This window comes from Pseudorca crassidens, chromosome 17 (genome assembly GCF_039906515.1).
Source record: "Pseudorca crassidens isolate mPseCra1 chromosome 17, mPseCra1.hap1, whole genome shotgun sequence".
Taxonomy (NCBI): domain Eukaryota; kingdom Metazoa; phylum Chordata; class Mammalia; order Artiodactyla; family Delphinidae; genus Pseudorca; species Pseudorca crassidens.
In genome coordinates this window covers 69,898,213-69,914,034 of record NC_090312.1, presented here as the reverse complement: position 1 = coordinate 69,914,034, position 15,822 = coordinate 69,898,213, and positions in this window count along the sequence as shown.

Genomic DNA, 15,822 nt, shown 5'->3' with positions numbered 1-15,822 from the left:
AGTTAGATTGCAGAGGTCAAAGGCCACTCTTCTCAACCCTCCTTAAGGAGATTTAAAACCAAAGGAATTTCTGATTCCCAGCCCGGATGTACTAAACTGGGATTTCCAGAAGAGAGGCCTGAACACCTGTCATCTGAATTTTTAGAAAGCTACACAGGGCATTTGGTAGTAAAGCCAGAGTCCGGGGGCCGGGAAGGAAGCAGAATGTAGGGGCAGGAATATAGACCACTCTTCCAAAATGGTGGTAGGGAAGGGGGAAAAAACCAGATGGCAGAGAATGAGAGGTAGGTAGAGTGGGTAGAAGAAGACTTTTTGTGCTTTTGTACTTTCCCTGGAAGGAATCGAGCATGTTTGAAGGGCAAAAGTGGTTAAGACCAAGAGTTTACAGGAGCAACTAAGAAAGGGTAAATGAAGTTCTTGAGAAAATAGCATCAAAACCTAGCTTGGGGGGCGTGGGGGTGGGGAAGGTTAGATCAACACTGGATTCTTCTTTCATTGTGAAAATGAGCTGAGGGCAGCCCTTAGGAGCCAGAGAAGTAATTGGTCCTTACCTGAGACTATTTTGTCTTCACCTGTTTGAATGTCGCATTTCAGTGTAAACTCTTCAATCCACATCGCAGCATGGAAATGATGGACCACTGTCAGGTTTGAACGAGCTAAATGGGCCAGAAGGGGTGATGCTAAAGAAGTTCAGGAAAACCTGAGAAAGGTAACTGTTAGTCATTTCACAGGTTTATGGAAATGGTGATTAGGGAGAGTTTAAGCTTCTGTAGACTTTCAGGTCTATTAACAAGTTCCAAAGCTTCTATAATTCTCCACAAAGATGGACATTGATTCTGAACAAGTGCTGAGCAGCACTTATTTATGCTCTCAAAGAAAGTTACCATTTGCCTCTAAAACGATCGATTTTTCATTTCAGTGGAGTCTCCTTTCTCCTGCATTAAACTCCAGGAAATGCCGGGGTGCTGTGTATTCAGCCCGTATTACAAGTAAATCATGAAAACTCTGGCAAACATAACTGACAGCTGTCAGCTGGCTTATTCTCAATGAATGGTTCTTTGGCAGTATGTGTTTAAGCTGGTGACAATGAGTACGAAGAATGGGATCGAATTTTAACACATGTCCTGCGCAGACCCTAGCTTATTTCACCTGGCTACTGTTCAATCTATTTTTCTAGGTGCAGCAAACATGAGAGTTCAAAGAAAATAATCTAACTATGAACAAGTGATTTCTCACAAAAGATAGGGCAATGTGGCTGCTTCCTGTCACTGTGTTCATATCTACTCTTTTCTGCTCTTTGCGGGGGAGTGGGGTGGCGGCAATCATGTATACCACCCCTTTAATGGTATCAAGAACCTGTTAAGGGACTAAGAAATGCAGGTGAGCTTATTTAAACTAATGATTTCAGAATTAGGCCTAAGTAGTTAATTTTGTTAGATTCTCTTCTCTTTCCTTCAACAGCTGGATTTTTTTCTAAGATAAAGTTAATATCCACCGGGCCCTTAAAAATATGTAAAATGGACACATAATTTACTTGTTGACTTTATGGTGTTTTTGAAACAAAAGTCCAGGAGAGAGAACTCAGAATTTCTCCCTGCGGCTTACATCCGCTGCTGAGAACTGGGTAAGGCTTGTTACCACTACCTCCTGTAACAGGACAGCCTGTTTAAACTCGAGTCGGTGCATCTGCTCTACAGTAATGCCAAGTGATTCACGTGTGGTTATTTTAGATGCTACTCTTGTAAGAAGTTGCTTGTCCTCCAAATTTTGAAGACGTTATTGCTCAATTCTAAATAATTTTTACGAGTTCACTTATTTATATCATTTATTTGTTCTGCCAACAAATTGAGTACCCTCTGCAACGTGCCATGCACCAAATGAATGAAAGAGATCCCGACTGCTGGGAAATCACTATCTAGTAGAGCAAGCTGACTTGCAAATGACACCAGCTTAATAATTAGTACTTTAGAAGTATTTGAATATTAGGCGTGTTTGAATGGAGACCTATACTGTCCATGCTGGTGTGGCCGTTTAAGATGGGATTGCTTATCTCTGAGGGTCAATCCGGAAGCCTGAAGAACTCTTTGAAAGGAAGTGCGTTCACCTGTGAAGCAATTCATAAGCCCCGCCTCCCCCTCGCCCAAACCAGAGGGCAACGTCACGACGCAGGAACGTCTTTCTTAAGAAGCTGCCTCACCCTACTTGACCATCACTTCAGGTCTTTCCCCGTGATACGTCACTTCAGTTTCAGAGGAAGAGGATTTCTGTGGTCAAACGCTCGGGGTAGGATGAGTTTCCTTGGGTACAAATACCCAAAGTGAAAAACTGCGTCAGGAGGAGTACTCCATCCAGAGATTTATTTTGTTTCCTTCAACAGCCGAAGTGGCTTTTGAAGATCAATATGCCCTTTGTATTGCTGCCAAAAGCAAGCAAATGCGTCAAATCATAAACTGTCTTCGGAGGAATAACTACAGGAAAGCCGGCCAGGCCCGAGGCAGCTGTCTGGCAGCCCGACTGCTAGGAACCCGCCGCCCTTTGGAGCCGTAAATCTTCACCTTGTCGCCCCCGGGGTGACTTGGCCTCCCGGGCATCACGCGCAGGTGAGTGCCTTCAGAGGTGCAAGCTAGGGAGCCTCTCCGACCTGGTGACTCGGGTCACACCCTTGAGTAAGAATTTAAATATGCCGAAAAGCAAATAGTGTTCTCACTTTGAATTTCATTTCCCGGGGGAGAAATGGGCCCCAGCCTGTACCATCCTTTCCAGAACTGCTGGAGAGGGTCTGGTGGCTTTTCGAGGTTTCAGAGAAGGTACAGGGGGTCCCGGCAGTGGCAGAGATGTCAAATCCATGAGAGTGATTTGAAGCTTCTTTTGCAAGTAGCTAAATATGGTCTTCCATGAAGCAAATGACATTATTAAAATACTTTTCCGTGGGCAGGCAGGTGGGGAGGAAAGGGAGGAGAGAAGCAGAAGCCTATCTCTCGTGAAAAGAAAACCAAGTCAACTATTTTAGTTCTCAGAATGTCCTCAAAAGAAACCAGGGTGATTTGCTGGATTTTGATAGAAATCTTAAGGAAAGTAGTGGATAACTGGCATTGAAACAAACTTTAGAGTGGGCTGAATAACTTCTGTGAACAACCACAGGGAACTATTTTGCAACCAAAAAAGTTGTGTGATGTATGGCTTAAGTCTCTGAAAGGACAAAACTAGAAGTACAATCTCTGTTCTCACTTTGGGACCAGGTTAGCGTAGCTACTGGACTGGGGGTAAGTGGTGTGGAATGTGGCAGAATGTGGTTTGGGCCCATCTTTCAGCTGTGTTAAATGAACCTTCTGGATTGGCATATCAGTGAAATAGAGGGGGTCTTGGATTTCCATGGTGAAGAATTTGTTTCAGCTGCTGCTTATTCATTCATTCATTTACGTACCACATAGTTAACTGTCTCCTACATGCAAAGCACTGGGCTAGGTGAAAAAATCACCATGAAAAAATATCACAATCTGTGACCTTAAGGTCCCAACACCAAGTTGGTAGGAGACCAATGAGTGCAGTTGATGAGGAAATCAGGTGGTCTGGAACAAAATGGGAAGAGCTTATTTGTCTTCAATAACTTACATTTTATCAGTAAAAGTTATTTACTGAGAATGAGGTGGAAATGGTTGGCCATTTGAGGAGCACTTGAAAGATTTGGAAAGCCCACAGTGAGAAAGGTGATAGGGTGATGGTCAACAAGGAATCTCAGAGCTGCCTAGTGGTGGAGAGGGCAGGTGCTATCAATAGGTAGCACTAATTTGTTTTGAGATCAGCCTGAACCTTTCTCATAAAACTGCAACGCGGCAAATAATGACCAGGAACACATAAGAAAGTCCTGTGGGCTGGAGGCCATTGAAGATGGTCGTCCCAAAACAGGATGCTTCTGTCTTCTTAAGGGAAGATAACTCAGGAAACACGGTTTGGGGAATAATTTCCAGGCTTGCCAAGGGCAAAAAAGAGGTAAAAATGAACTAAGAAAAAGTCACTAGTAATGAGTCAACATCACAGAGGTGAGAATAAGAACACAATCTTTCAGTGCACCACTGAGGCAGCAGAATGTAGCAGAATTGCCGGGGGTTGTTGTAACTCTATGTTTAACTTTTAGAGGAACTGCCAAAATGTTTCCAAAGTGGCAGTACCATTTTACATTTCAACCAGCAATGTAGGAGGGCTCCAATTTTACCACATTCTCATCAACACTTGTTAATTCTACCCATTCTGGTGGGTAGGAAGTGCTATTTCTTTGTGGGTTTTCACTTGCATTTCCCTTATGGTTACTGATGTTGAGCATCTTTTCACGTTGTTAGCCATTGGTATATTTTCTTTGAAGAAATGTCTATTTTGATACTTGACCCATTTTTAGCTAGGTTATTTGTCTTTTCTTACTGAGTTGTAAGTGTTCTTTAAGTAGTCTAGACACAGTTCCTTATCAGATAAATGGTTTGCAAATATTTTCTCCCATTCTGTGGGTTCTTTTTTCATTTTCTTGGTTTCCTCTAAAGCACAAAAGTTTTAAATTTTGATTAAATCCAATTTACCTATTTTTTTCTTATTGCTGGTTTTTGCTGTTGTATCTAAGAAATCATTGCCTAACCCAAGGTCATGTAAATACTGTTATGTGTTTTTTTTTAAGAATTTAATAGCTGTGGTTCTTAACATTTTGGTCTGTGATCCATTCTGAGTTAATTTTTGTGTCTGGTGTGAGGTAGGGGTCCAACTTCATACTTTTGCATGTGGATATCCAGTTGTCCCAGCACAATTTGTTGGAAAGAACATTTCTTTCGCCCACTGAATTGTCTTGGCAATTTTGTCAAAAATCAATTGGCCCTAAATGTAAGGGCATATTTCTGAACTTTTAATTGATCTATATGTCTGTCCTTACACTAGCATCACACAGTCTTTACTGTAGCTTCATAGGAACTTTTGAATAGGAACTTTGGGAATTCGAATTTTCCAACTTTTGCCTGTTATGGGCCCCTTGCGTTTCCAAATGAATTCTAGGATCAGCTTTCCAACGTCTGCAGAAAAGTCAGCTGGGATTTTGCTAGGGATTTTGCTGATGCTCTAAATCAACCTGGGAAGTATTGACATCTTAACAATAATAAGTCCTCTCTCTGATCCATGACCATGAGCTGTCTTTCCATTTATTTAAGTCTTTTTGAATTTCTTTCAACAATTTCCTGTAGTTTTCAGAGTATAATTTTTACACTTTGTTAAATTTATTCCTATGTATTTTATCCTTTTAATGATATTGTAAATAGAATTATTTTCTTTAATTTTGGATCGTTCATTGCTAATGTATAGAAATACAATTGATTTTTGTATATCAATCTTGTACCCTGCAGGCTCGCTGATCATTTATTCCTTTTAATAGATTTCAGTGGCTTCTTTAGAATTTTTCTATACACAAGATTATGTGGTCTGCAAAGAGAGAATGTTTTACTTCTTCCTTTCTAATCTGGATACCTTTTATTTCATTTTCTTACCTAATTGCCCTGGTTAGAACCTCCGGTAAGATGTTGAATCAAAGTGGCAAAAATGGACATCCTTGTCTTGTTCCTAATCTTAGGGATAAAAAATTCAGTCTTTCATCATTAAGTATCATATTAGCCGTGGGTTTTTGTAGGTGCTTTTTATCAGGTTGGAGAAGTTTCCTTTGATTCCTAGTTTGCTGAGTGTTTTCATCACAAGAGACGTTGAATTTGTTCAAACGCTTGTCTGCATGATCATGTGACTTGTCTTTTATTGTATTGGTATGGTATATTAAGTAAATTGATATTCCAATGTTAAACTAACCATGCATTCATGGGATAAATCCCACTTGGTTGTAATTTATAATCCTTTATTTCTGGATCTGGTTTGCTAGAATTTTGTTAAGGATCTTGGCATCTATATTCATACGAGAATGGCTTGTTTTTTCCTGTGATGCCTTTGTCTGATTTGGTGTCTAGACTACACAAAGAACTCTTACAACTCAATAATAAAGGACAACCCAACTAAAAATGGGTAAAGGATTCAAATAGACATTTCTCCGAGGAAAATATACAAAGGGCTGATAAGAACATGAAGATGCTCAACGTCAGTAGCCATCAGGCAAATACAGATCAAAACAGTGAGATAACACTTGACACCCACTAGGATAGCTAGAATCAAAAAGTGTTGGTGACAATGTGGTGAACGTCTAGAGTGGCATTATAAGAGCCCCAAAGTAGAAACAACTCAAATTTCTGTTAGCTGCTGAATGGATAGATGAAATGTGGTATGTCCATACATTGGAATATTAATCCTCAATGTAAAGGAATAAAGTACTAATACATGCTACAAATTGGTTGAACTTGGAAAACATTATTTTAAGGGCACAGGAGACCACATGTTATACAATTCCATTTATATGAAAGGTCCAGAATAGGCAAATCTATAGAGACAGAAAGTGGATCAGTGGTTGCCTAGGGCTGTGAGGGATGGGAGGGTGGTGGGGAGAGGATTGTGGGGAAATGGGAGTAATTGCTAATGGAGACAGCTTTTTATTTTTTTTCTTTGGTGAGAGTGTTCTAAAATTGATGGTTGCATAACTTTGAATATGTGAATAGAATAAAAGACATTGAATTTTATGCCTTAATTCACATACCATACAATTTACCCCTTTATCTCAATAAAATGGTTATGTGTATATATAAAAATTGATTCTGTGAGCTAGACATCGTGCCAAGTCTTTCACATCCATTACATTGTTTAACGGTGACAGCAACCCTGTTAGCAGGGAATATTATTACCATTTTACAAATGAAAAACACTGAGGCTTAGAGAGGTTAAGTAACTTGTCCCAGGTCATATACCTTGTAAGTAACAGATTAAAGCAGGCAGTGTGCTTGTGAAGCCCCAAGTTAACCATGGATCTCTTCTAGCTGAGGAGACATCTTATTTTAGTCCAACTTACCTCTATCTACTGCATTTTTTTCCATCCTTGGTCATACTCTTTGTATCAGCATAGGGAAAGAAAAATGGAGGCTAAAAGCTCTTTAAATACTGTGAATAGCCTTTTAAATTTGTACCTAGTAAAGAAGAAACAGAATGATCGACGCCAGCTATTTAAGACGACAGCTTAACTCTCTGTGTTTTTTCTGTGTAGACACATTCTTCAAGAGAATTCACGTATGTGAACATTATTTTAAAAAGACTGGAGAGAAGAGCTAGGTTCAGACACTGATTTGTTCTGCAGCAAATTAAGTCAGGGGAATAAGGCTCTCTTTTCCTTTCCTAAAACTCTTGCCATCTGGTTCTCAGTGTCCCTTTAACATAGTTTTCAGGCTATGAAATTCTGTACATCTTTATGAGCTCAAGAATTGACCTTTGAGAGGGAAGTCTTATTTTATTATGCGGACACCACACATCATAACTCTTACTTTGCTTGGAGATCTCATTCACTGTCATCACCAACATGTGCAACAAGAGATACGTCATGTTTATGGCTAGAATATTCCTTTTATTTCCAGTTATAGTTTTCCCATAAAATCGCGACTAAAAATAATCTGCATGTGGTCATTGAATGTTATTGCTTGGAACAGAAATGCTAAAACAATTTGCTTATTTAGGATCCTGGGTGTTTCCCAACATTTTGAAGCACCTCAATCCTCCACGAAATATCTCTTCAGCCAGAGCAGTAGTAATGTAAGTCTGTGGCTTTTCTTTCCATGTATATTATGGGATTGTGTTAGCTGCATAATATATTTGGTACTCCTCCCACGTGTATTGGAGAACAATGGGTAAATAATTCTATTTTGACTCTTCTCTCCTAGATATTTTACAGCTATGATGGACGTTCTTTCAGGAATTGTTCATTAAAAAATAAAATTTCCCAGTGGTAAAAGGCAGGGCCTGCACATTGTACTGAGATCCAAAAACTACTTGTATGCATCTTCAAACTTAGATTTTGTCTTCTACCTATCATCTTTTTCTATATGTACAAGTTCCCTCTTGAACTGGGTAAACAGGCTGGGAGGGAGACCTTGCCCCAGCAGACCAAGGGCAGAGAAACAGAGGGTCCTTGGAGAATCCTCAAGGTCAAGCGCTGGGAACAAAATCCAAAGGGTTGGTGGCGGGGTGGGAGAGGGAAGCTTGCAGGGGAAGAAGCAGAAAACAAAGTCCAATAGGGAAGAGCCTGGCAGAGCTAACGGGATAGGGTCAGAGGAAGGAGTGATTTCCATAAATGTAGGCGACTGTCTAAAACTTGGTACTTGTGATCTGCTGCAGTGAGATGAACATGGCTCTGGATTCAGATCTTAGTAAACTAGCTCAAATAAGTGACTTTACCCCTCTGCACCTGAGCTTCTCATCTATTAAATGTGTATCTTCATGATCACATCAACACCATTACAATAACTGTCTCTTCCCAAATACCTGTAATATGCTAGTTATTTTACATAGATAATTGTGTTTAATCATCCCTCCAACCCAATGAGCTATGTTTTATTATCCCCATCTTGCAGATGGGGGAAACCAAATCTCAGAAGTTTTAATTTGTTCAAGGTCCTTTCCTACAGCTGGAAAGTAATAGAAACAGGATTTTAATCCAAGTCTTTTGGACTCCATAGTCCCTTAGACCACTAGATTGGAATGACCTGGAACGCATGTAACCAGAGGAATCCTAGACTCAACTGTAGAGATGCATTAGCATCTCTGGGGATGGGGCCCAGAATCGTGCATTTGAACTCACCTCTTAGGCGACCATTATGCTCTGCATAAAAGTACTTGCTACTCAAGGTGGGGTCTGTGGTCCAGGGCCAGCAGCATCAGCATCACCTGGGAGCTTGTTAGAAACGTACATTCTCAGTCCCTATCCCAGCTCTGCTGAATTAGAATCTGCTTAGAGCTAACAGGATCCCCAGGTGATTCCTGTGCACGTAAGGCTCAGTGAAGCCTGTTCTGCAGGGTTGTTGTGAGGATTAAAGATACTAAATATAAAGTGTCTGCCATATCAAAAGGACCCTTTGTTACCATTCCCTTTTTTGATTGAATAGAAGGTAGTGTTCTGGGAGGGCCTACAAATATAGGGTTAGGGTAAATATCTGTTTTGCTCTCGCCTTCCTTTTGGGTCTGTGCCCAGTGCTGTTAGGTTGTTTTCCAGTATCTCCCACCCATCCTTCCTTTCCTGAAAGCGTATCATGCTATACTTCCTCTACCTACCCTTTGGTATGGAGTCAGAAGGTATGGGTTTGACTCTCGGCTTGGCCAATTACTCTCTGTGACCTTGGGAAAATCAATGAACATTTTTGACCCTCCATTTTTTCAATTATAAAAAGAGGATGAGGAGGGTGAAAATACTACATTTTATCACACTAAAACCTAAGAGTTAGTCCTATCTGCCACTATCGTTAGGGCATCAACTGGTGAAGTAAGCACGAAACATAGGAAGAGAAGAAAAGTATTAGAATCTGTATTTTCTTCTAAATTTTAAACACTTCAACCTTTAAATCTATTACTCATCTGTTTTAATGACAAAAATCTGCTTTTAGAAACAGGGTAGAAATAATCTACGATTAAAAAAAGATAAGTTTAGATCTAAATTCACAAAACTTAAAATTTGGCCAGAATCTTTAGGAAACTGTCATCCAAATTCGTGATTTTTATGGTAGTAGAAACAACAATTAAGTGACTGTTTAAAATGATGGATTATGCTTCAAGATAAGTAAGGAGTAATAAGGAGGAGTAAGACTTGGAGATGAACTTCCTCCCCACAAATACATCAGAAATACATCTACATGTGGAACAACTCCTACAGAACACCTACTGAACGCTGGCAGAAGACCTCAGACCTCCCAAAAGGCAAGAAACTCCCCACGTACCTGGGTAGGGCAAGAGAAAAAAGAAAAAACAGAGACAAAAGAATAGGGATGGGACCTGCCCCTCTGGGAGGGAGCTGTGAAGGAGGAAAAGTTCCCACATACTAGGAAGCCCCTTCACTGGTGGAAATGGGGAGTGGGTGGGGAAGGAAGTTTTGGAGCCACAGAGGAGAGCGCAGCCACAGGGGTGCGGGGCGGGGCAAAGCGGAGAGATTCCCACACAGAGGATCGGTGCCGACCGGCACTCACCAGCCGGAGAGGCTTGTCTGCTCACCCGCCAGGGCGGGTGGGGCTGGGAGCTGAGGCTCGGGCTTTGCCCGGAGCGCAGGGAGAGGACTGGGGTTGGCGGCGTGAACACAGCCTGCAGGGGGTTAGTGCACCACGGCTAGCCGGGAGGGAGTCCGGGGAAAAGTCTGGAGCTGCTGAAGAGGCAAGAGACTTTTTCTTGCCTCTTTGTTTCCTGGTGCGAGAGGAGAGGGGATTAAGAGCGCTGCTTAAATGAACTCCAGAGACGGGCGCGAGCCGCGGCTAAAAGCGCGGACCCCAGAGACAGGCATGAGACGCTAAGGCTGCTGCTGCCGCCGCCAAAAAGCCTGTGTGTGAGCACAGATCACTATCCACACCCCCCTTCCGGGGAGCCTGTGCAGCCCGCCACTGCCAGGGTCTCGTGATGCAGGGACAACTTCCCCGGGAGAACGCACGGCGCGCCTCAGGCTGGTGCAACGTCACGCCGGCCTCTGCCACCGCAGGCCCACCCCGCACTCCGTGCCCCTCCCTCCCCCCAGCCTGAGTGCGCCAGAGCCCGCGAATCAGCGGCTCCTTTAACCCCGTCCTGTCTGAGCGAAGAACAGACGCCCTCCGGCGACCTACACGCAGAGGCGGGGCCAAATCCAAAGCTGAGCCCCCGGAGCTGTGCGAACAAAGAGAAAGGGAAACCTCTCCCAGCAGCCTCAGGAGCAGCGGATTAAAGCTTCACAATCAACTTGATGTACCTGCATCTGTGGAATACCTGAAGAGATAATGAATCATCCCAAAATTGAGGCAGTAGACTTTGGAAGCAGCTGTAGACTTGGGGGTTTTTTGTATGTGACTGACTAGTTTCTGATTTTTATGTTTATCTTAGTATAGTTTTTAGCGCTTGCTATCATTGGTGGATGTGTTTTCTGGTTTGGTGGCTCTCTTCTTTTTTTATTTTAATAATTTTTTTATCTTAATAACTATTTTTTAGTTTATTTTTTCTTCCTTTTTTTCTCCCTTTTCTTCTGAGCCATGTAGTTGACAGGGTCTTGGTGCTCCGGCAGGGTGTCAGGCCTGAGCCTCTGAGGTGGGAAAGCCACGTTCAGGACACTGGACCACCAGAGACCTCCCGGCCCCATGTAATGAAAATCGACGAGAGCTCTCCCAGAGATCTCCGTCTCAACGCTAAGACCCAGCTCCACTCAACAACCAGCAAGCTCCAGTGCTGGACACCCCATGCCAGACAACTGGCAAGGCAGGAATACAACCCCACCCATTAGCACAGAGGCTGCCTAAAATCATAAGTTCACAGACACCCCAAAACACATCACCAGACGCAGTCCTACCCAACAAAAAGACAAGATCCAGCCTTATGCACCAGAACACAGGCACCAGTCCCCTCCATCAGGAAGCCTACACAGCCCACTGAACCAACCTTAGCCACTGGGGGCAGACACCAAAAACAACAGGAACTACGAACCTGCAGCCTGTGAAAAGGAGACCCCCAAACACAATAAGTTAAGCAAAAGGAGAAGACAGAAATATGCAGCAGATGAAGAAGCAAAGTAAAAACCCCCCAGACCAAACAAATGAAGAGGAAATAGGCAGTCTACCTGAAAAAGAATTCAGAGTAATGATAGGAGAAATGATCCAAAATCTTGGAAATAGAATGAAGAAAATACAAGAAACATTTAACAAGGATCTAGAAGAACTAAAGAGCAAACAAACAATGATGAACAACACAATAAATAAAATTAAAAATTCTCTAGAAGAAATCAATAGCAAAATAACTGAAGCAGAAGAACAGATAAGTAACCTGGAAGATAAAACAGTGGAAATAACTACTGCAGAGCAGAATAAAGAAAAAAGAAAGAAAAGAATTGAGGACAGTCTCAGAGACCTCTGGGACAGCATTCAGTTCACCAACCTTAAAATTATAGGGGTCACACATATTTGACCTATAAATATCAATTAAGTCCAACTTGTTTAATGTGTCATTTAAAGCTTGTGTTTCCTTATTTATTTTCATTTTGGATGATCTGTCCATTGGTGAAAGTGGGGTGTTAAAGTCCCCTACTATGATTGTGTTACTGTTGATTTCCCCTTTTATGGCTGCTAGCATTTGCCTTATATATTGAGGTGCTCCTATGTTGGGTGCATAAATATTTACAATTGTTATATCTTCTTCTTGGATTGATCCTTTGATCATTATGTAGTGTCCTTTTTCTTTTGTAATAGTCTTTATTTTAAAGTCTAATTTTTCTGATATGAGAATTGCTACTCCAGCATTTCCATTTGCATGGAATATCTTTTCCCATCCCCTCACTTTCAGTCTGTATGTGTCCGTAGGTCTGAAGTGGGTCTCTTGTAGACAGCATATATACGGGTCTTGTTGTATCCATTCAGCCAGGCTATGTATTTTGGTTGGAGCATTGAATCCATTTACATTTAAGGTAATTATCGATATGTATGTTCCTATTCCCATTTTCTTAATTGTTTTGGGTTTGTTTTGTAGGTCTTTTCCTTCTCTTGTGTTTCCTGCCTAGAAAAGTTCTTTCAGCGTTTGTTGTAAAGCTGGTTTAGTGGTGCTGAATTCTCTTAACTTGTGCTTGTCTGTAAAGGTTTTAATTTCTCCTTTGAATTTGAATGAGATCCTTGCTGTGTAGAGTAATCTTGGTTTTAGGTTTTTCCCTTTCATCACTTTAATTATGTCCTGCCACTCCCTTCTGGATTGCAGAGTTTCTGCGAAAGATCAGCTGTTAACCTTATGGGGATTTTCTGGTATGTTATTTGTTGCTTTTCCCTTGCTGCTTTTCATATTTTTTTCTTTGTATTTAATTTTTGACAGTTTGATTAATATGTGTCTTTGCATGTTTCTCCTTGGATTTATCCTGTGTGGGACTCTCTGTGCTTCCTGGACTTGATTGACAATTTCCTTTCCCATATTAAGGAAGTGTTCAACTATAATTTTGAACTCAAATCAGTAGAATTAGAAATGAAAAAGGACCCTGAAAAATACAAAGAATCATGAGAGGTTACTACAACCGAATATATGCCAATAAAATGGACACCCTGGAAGAAATGGACAAATTCTTAGAAATGCACAATGTTCTGAGCCTGAACCAGGAAGAAATCGAAAATATAAACAGACCAATCACAAGCACTGAAATTGAAACTGTGATTTAAAATCTTCCAACAAACAAAAGCCCAGGATGAGATGGCTTCACAGGTGAATTCTATCAAACATTTAGAGGAGAGCTAACACCTATCCTTCTCAAACTCTTCCCAAATATAGCAGAGGGAGGAACACTCTCAAACTCATACTGTGAAGCCACCATCACCCTGATACCATAAGCAGACAAAGATGTCACAAAAAAGAAAACTACAGGCCAGTATCACTGATGAACACAGATGCAAAAATCCTCCAGAAAATACTAGCAAACAGAATCCTATAGCACACTAAAAGGAACATACACCATGATCAAGTGGGATTTATCCCAGGAATGCAAGGATTCTTCAATATATGCAAATCAATTAATGTGATACATCATATTAATAAATTGAAGGATAAAAACCATACGATAATCTCAATAGATGCAGAAAAAGCTTTTGACAAAATTCAACAACAATTTATGATAAAACCCCTCCAGAAAGTAGGCATAGCGAGAAGGGAACTTTTGTCAACATAATAAGGGCCATATATGACAAACCCACAGTCAACATCGTTCTCAGTGGTGAAAAACTAAAACCACTTCCACTAAGATCAGGAGCAAGACATGGTTGCCCACTCTCACCACTCTTATTCAACACAGTTTTGGAAGTTTTAGCCACAGCAATCAGAGAAGAAAAAGAAAAGGAATCCAAATTGGAAAAGAGGAAGTAAAACTGTCACTGTTTGCAGATGACATGATACTATACATAGAGAATGCTAAAGATGCCACCAGAAAACTACTAGAGTTAATCAATGAATTTGGTAAAGTATCAGGATACAAAATTAATGCACAGAAATCTCTTACATTCCTATACACTAATGATGAAAAATCTGAAAGAGAAATTAAGGAAACACTCCCATTTACCACTGTAAGAAAAAGAATAAAATACTTAGGAATAAACCTATCTAAGGAGGCAAAAGACCTGTATGCAGAAAGCTATAAGACACTGATGAAAGAAATTAAAGATGATACCAACAGATGGAGAGATATACCATGTTCTTGGATTGGAAGAATCAACATTATGAAAATTACTGTACTACCCAAAGCAATCTACAGATTCATTGCAATCCCTGTCAAACTACCAATGGCATTTTCCACAGAACTGGAACAAAAAATTTCACAATTCGTATGGAAACACAAAAGACCCCGAATAGCCAAAGCAATCTTGAGGGAAAAAAAAGGAGCTGGGGGAGTCAGGCTCCCTGTCTTCAGACTCTGCCACAAAGCTACAGTAATTAAGACAGTATGGTACTGGCACAAAAACAGAAATATAGATCAATGGAACAGGATAGGAAGCCCAGAGATAAACCCACACACATATGGGTCACCTTATCTTTGATAAAGGAGGCAAGAATATATAATGGAGAAAAGGCAGCCTCTTCAATAAGTGGTGCTGGGAAAACTGGACAGCTACATGTAAAAGAATGAAATTAGAACACTCCCTAACACCATACACAAAAATAAACTCAAAATGGATTAAAGACCTAAATGTAAGGCCAGACACAATAAAACTCTTAGAGCAAAACATAGGCAGAACACTCTATGACATACATCACAGCAAGATCCTTTTTGAACCACCTCCTAGAGAAATGGAAATAAAAACAAAAATAAACAAATGGGACCTAATGAAACTTAAAAGCTTTTGCACAACAAAGGAAACCATAAACAAGATGAAAAGCCAACCTTCAGAATGGGAGAAAATATTTGCAAATGAAACAACTGACAAAGGATTAATCTCCAAAATATACCAGCAGCTCATGCAGCTCAATACCAAAAAAAACAACCCAATCCAAAACTGGGCAGAAAACCTAAATAGACATTTCTCCAAAGAAGATATACAGATTGCCAACAAACACATGAAAGGATGCTCAACATCACTCATCATTAGAGAAATGCAAATCAAAACTGCAACGAGGTAGCACCTCACACCAGTCAGAACGGCCATCATCAAAAGATCTACAAACAATAAATGCTGGAGAGGGTGTGGAGAAAAGGGAATCCTCTTGCACTGTTGGTGGGAATGTAAATTGATACAGCCACTGTGGAGAACAGTATGGAGGTTCCTTAAAAAACTACAAATAGAACTACCATATGACCCAGAAATCCCACTACTGGGCATATACCCTGAGAAAACCATAATTCAAAAAGAGTCATGTACCACAATGTTCATTGCAGCTCTATTTACAGTAGCCAGGACATGGAAGCAACCTAAGTGTCCATTGACAGATGAATGGATAAAGAAAATGTGGCACATATATACAGTGGAATATTACTCAGCCATAAAGGAAACGAAATTGAGTTGTTTGTAATGAAGTAGATGGACCTTGAGTCTGTCATACAGAGTGAAGTAAGTCAGAATGAGAAAAATACTGTATGCTAACACACATATATGGAATCTAAAAAAAATGGTTCTGAAGAACCTAGGGGCAGGACGGGAATAAAGTTGCAGACATAGAGAATGGACTTGAGGACATGGGGAGGCGGCAGGTTAAGCTGGGACGAAG